The sequence below is a fragment of the Leguminivora glycinivorella genome, chromosome 26 (assembly GCF_023078275.1).
Source record: "Leguminivora glycinivorella isolate SPB_JAAS2020 chromosome 26, LegGlyc_1.1, whole genome shotgun sequence".
NCBI classification, from domain to species: Eukaryota; Metazoa; Arthropoda; class Insecta; order Lepidoptera; family Tortricidae; genus Leguminivora; species Leguminivora glycinivorella.
This window is the reverse complement of record NC_062996.1, coordinates 8,509,997-8,514,929: the sequence shown is the minus strand read 5'-3', so window position 1 is coordinate 8,514,929 and position 4,933 is coordinate 8,509,997. Positions and strand designations below refer to the sequence as shown.

Below are 4,933 nucleotides of genomic sequence, written 5' to 3'. Positions count from 1 at the left end.
TCAAAATAAAGCAATGCGAATAATATCAGGGCAATGTGTTCAACCCCAATAAGAGCAATGGAAGTAGAGACCAAAACAATGCCTCTACCAGTCAGATGGGTGCTGTTAGCTTACAGATATTTAATTAAGATATATGCTAAAAACAATCAGAGTATAATTAAAAGAATAAAGAGTCATCCCCAACTCCCTAAGCTAACAACAATACTCTTACAGGTGGAAGCTAAATTTTCTAATGTATATAAAAATGAAATTTGGCCATGTTATGAAGATAATTTTAATAGTAAAGTTATAAACATAACCGTATGTACAAAGTCTATCAATAATAATACTGACTTCCTAAATTTCTTATCGCTAATTCCTAATTATTACAAACTTTACACAGATGGTAGTAAAACTGAATCTCATGTGCGAAGTGCAGTGTATGATCCGCAAACTAAATTTGTACAGAGCTTTAGGTTGCACGATTTATGTTCCATATTCACAGCTGAAGCTTATGCAGTATTTGAGGCCCTGAAAGTTATAATGAGAGTGTCAGAATATAAACATTTCTTTATTTTTACTGATTCACTTAGCTTGATTTATGGATTGCAAAATAATCAGTTGCATTACAAGGATAACTTCATTTTGTACAAAATTAAAATGATGCTATTACAGTTCAAAAATGATAATGTACATATAAATTTTATGTGGATTCCTTCCCACACTGGTATAACAGGGAATGAAATTGCTGACAAAGCTGCTTACTCAGGGATCCATGAATTGGATGTTAGATGTGCCACAAGAGTTCCCCTGACGGATTGTCAGGCCTCTGTTAAAACTGATGTTGTTGATATATGGATGGAATTATGGACCAGAGACAGGGAAACAAAAGGAAGATGGTATGCTAGTATTCAATCTGAATTACCTGGAAAACCTTGGTATGAGAAGATGAAGATGGGAAGTCGAAGTTTTATAACCACCATAAACAGATTAAGGTTTGGTCACAATCGTGCACCAGCGCACTTAGCCAGATTTTCAATAATAGCCGATGGTACATGTCCTCACTGCCAGAATGGTAGTATTGCAGATGTGGAGCACCTTATATTTAAATGTCAAGTGTTTGCATTTGAAAGACTTATCCTCGCAAGTGAATTAAGTGAAGTGTTTAATAATAATGTCCCCCGCCGCCTTGCCGACATTCTCAAAAACGTTGACAGTTACGTTCCGTTGTACAAGTATATTAAAAATACCTCGCTGAAGATTTAAACAAGTGAAGTGTTTTAAAACAAATTATTAGTGCATAATATGCCATAAAACTGTTTAAATGAAGTGCTTTAAACATAATAAAACAAAGACTTGGCTTAAAGGACTCGCATCCAGGCCATAAATTATAAAAAAAAAAAAAAAAAAAAAAATTACTAGCTACCATCATAAGCCTTCAAACTGTTTAATTGTGTACGTTACTGCAACGACACAAGGTTTACCAATAGACAGCTATGGAAATGTAAAGCACTTTAACCTGTCTCACAGTAAACTTCAAATTGGACAGGTGACTCAGTAAGCAAATTTAAACCTAAAATTCAAAATGACAAGGTTGTAATTAGGTACGAGTTCAGTTTGTTATGACTTATGATAAACTTTAAATTTAAACTGACGCACAACGTCTATTTGGTCTATTTCGTAGCAGAAAAAAAAATCGTCCAAGTAACCAACCAGTATTAATACCCTTAAATACTGAAAAAGGTATACAACCTCTAACAATATTATATGCACAATGTTGTATTACGAATTTGTAGAATGGGCACGTAAACAATAACTAATAATACAAATTAAAACAAAAAATATTACCCCCATCAAGATATACCTCAATCGATTCTACTCTCGATTCTGAACAAACAGTTTACAGGTTTTTAGTGTTAAGTGAAACACGGTGTATAGGTACTATACTGAAATAATAAAAATAATGCTTAGAAAACCAATAAAGTTGTTAAAATATGGATTAAATCTGGGAGATGTTCCAGGTAAAAAAACAGTCGAAAATTGGTCGCAAAATAGTCCTGTACACGCGTGACTGAAAGTACAAAATGGCTTCTTCTAACAGTGACATTATCATTTTGTTACCGTAACGAGTGCGTACGGCGACTAACAAAGTGTAGTTAGAAACCGCCTGCCAGTGACATTGACAGCCACAAATTCGTACACATTTTGTTACCGTCATGTGTGCATACAGCGACTAACAAAGTGAAGTAAGAAACCGTTCTGACAGTGACATTAGCAGTCAAAATTTGTACACATTTTATTACCGTAATGCGCGCATACGTCGACTGCATTTCGTTATTGTATCAGGACCGCGCATTGTGTGCACGACATTACCACGCGTTATGTCACATTTGACATTGAGTGACTAATTTGAAGATATTGCGACCGAAATGGTTGTATGGGAAACTAACTTGCGACTGTGGTCAACCTGGGCGAAACGTCCGAAGAAAGGTGAAATAATGATATTTTCAGTACAAAATGGTGTTTTTATTACGCACTAGTGCGAGAAGTGGTTCATTATATGCCAGGTCGAAACTTCGGAGGCTCATCTGTACTGAAAAACGTCGTACGATACACGTGCGAAAAGGAAATTCGTAACTCGTGTCGATTTAAAACACTCCCTTCGGTCGTGTTTTAATTTATCGCCACTCGTTTCCAACTTCCTTTATTTCGCACTAGTATCGTAATGTACTATTTCTCCCGTTTGAAGCGTGAATAATTATAAAAATGTGTACAAACGAGAATTTAAAGTGTTACATTAAACGGGAGTTATAAGGCACGGTAAAAAATAAAGAAAATGCAACTTTCCACACTTATGCACGTTCTGTACTTATTATCCTTTCAAAATGGTACGGGGAAGTAAGAAGAAGAGAAGAATAGTAAGCCTATTGTAAGTTTTTTTGTCCTCGGCGGCGCTACTCGGTTTTTAGGGGAGGAAAAAGGCCTTTTCGCCACTAGGGTTTATCTTTTCAAAGGTAATTTCAACGCTGGGCTGATAACAGAATTCAGTATTCGCCAGAAAAATTCAAAGCTGGTTGTATTTTTAATAAATCTTATGATTTCCTTTAATAACATATTATCCGTACGTAAGTTTTTATGGATATTTATAAGTAAAATATTGAACACTTATCAACTGTTTTGTTACAAAATTAATCAAGTTATGGGGCCATTTGAGACCAGAAGATTTCAAGTAGGTAGGTACATATTCAGTAAATGCACTAATAATTCGTAATAACTTTATTTCACAGAAATAATTTATAAATGAGCCTGTGTGGTGACGGGTTAAGAATTTCCCCACCCCCTTTCTTTCCGTGGGTGTCGTAGAAGGCGACTATGGGATATGGGTTAAATTGTGGCGTAGGCGAGAGGCTGGCAACCTGTCACTGCAATGTCACAGTTTCGTTTTCTTTCAACCCCTTATTTGCCAAGAGTGGCACTGAAGCTTTAGTAGTTTCATGTGTTCTGCCTACCCCTTTATGGGATACAGGCGTGATTGTATGTTGTTGTTGTTGTTAATTTATAAATGTATGAAAAATACGAATATTTTTAAATTAAAAATACTACATAAACCAGAACTACATTTTTACAAGCTCTTATTTAACTTGCCTTGTTAGTATGTTAGTTTGGGTCAAAAGTTAAAACGTAGAAGCTAAATTTGACCCACTTCCCAGTTTCTGATTGATCTGAAATTTTGCACACATAAGTAAATCACGTGATAATGCAATGATGTGGTATCATGGAGCTGATCTGATGATGGAGGAGAAAAGTGGTCATAGGAACTCTATTATGAAACGTCGTATCCCCAACGAGTAAGCGGTTTTTAAAAACGCCTCGGAAAGCAGCAGATGACTATTGAAAGAAAGGTACCTACAGTCGGCGATAAACTTGTTCCAAAAATTAAATTTTTGAAAATAAACTTATTGGTAGTTATTAATAACTTGATTACACATAAATAATTTTAAATTTGAATTTGAAAAACAGACTTAAATTATAAATACGAATATTCAAAATACCTAATCTTCTGCGCGAATCCAAAACAGAGCCCCAGTCTAGCCGAAATGACAATCGAAACGCATGATGTGCGTAGCCGAATGCACAGACGCTCACAAAACGCTCACGATAATATCTCTTTCGTAGCTATCCATATCTATCGCTCTTGCGTATTGGCGCGACAGAGCCAGACTACCTTTCGCAGCGTTTCGTTTTCGTTTCGCGTCGCAGAAATGCCATTCGGCTACGGGGCCACGCTCTGTCACGCCAATATGAAAGAGCGATAGAGAGCTACGATAACAATATTATCGTAAATGTTTGTGCATTTGGTGCTAGGGCAGAACTGCTATAGGAGAGGAACGCGATTAAGACAACATTTTTTTAAAGTATTTTTTTTACAATTTAAATCTCATGCAATTTTACTTTGCAATCAAATTAAACTATATTAATTATAGTACTTTTATAATTCTCATTACTGTGACGTGATATTCCTACATGTGTAAACGTTATTAGAATAAGTACTAGACGAACTCTTTTGCATCGGGGGTAGTATTTTATCCTGAACATTTCTGTTGTGAAAAAACATCGTTACTGTTGATTATCCGACGCTGTAAACAAGAGAATACAAGGAAGTAAACAACAATATTCCGCCCTAGAGTAAAATACTTATTTTAATAGGAAAACGGTATCGGTTCACTTGTTTTGCATCTAGACGTGTTTTCGAAAAGAAAACTTTACAAACGGTAAACATTGGATATATTTTGCATTTTTAGGATTCCGTAGTCAACTAGGAACCCTTATAGTTTCGCCATGTCCGTCCGTCCGCGGATAACCTCAGTGACCGTTAGCACTAGAAAGCTGAAACTTGGTACCAATATGTATATCAATCACGCCAACAAAGTGGTAAAATAAAAAGTGGAAAAAA

General features: G+C 35.7%; 1 long non-coding RNA gene across 1 annotated transcript; it reads right to left on the bottom strand.

The window, feature by feature from the left end:
• Positions 1–260: 260 nt before the first annotated feature.
• Positions 261–1,359, bottom strand: LOC125239832. Its single transcript, XR_007178566.1, has 2 exons — positions 905–1,359; positions 261–510 (listed from the first exon to the last, which is right to left on the bottom strand). It is a non-coding gene; the product is annotated as an uncharacterized LOC125239832 (long non-coding RNA).
• Between the last annotated feature and the right edge of the window lie 3,574 nt (positions 1,360–4,933).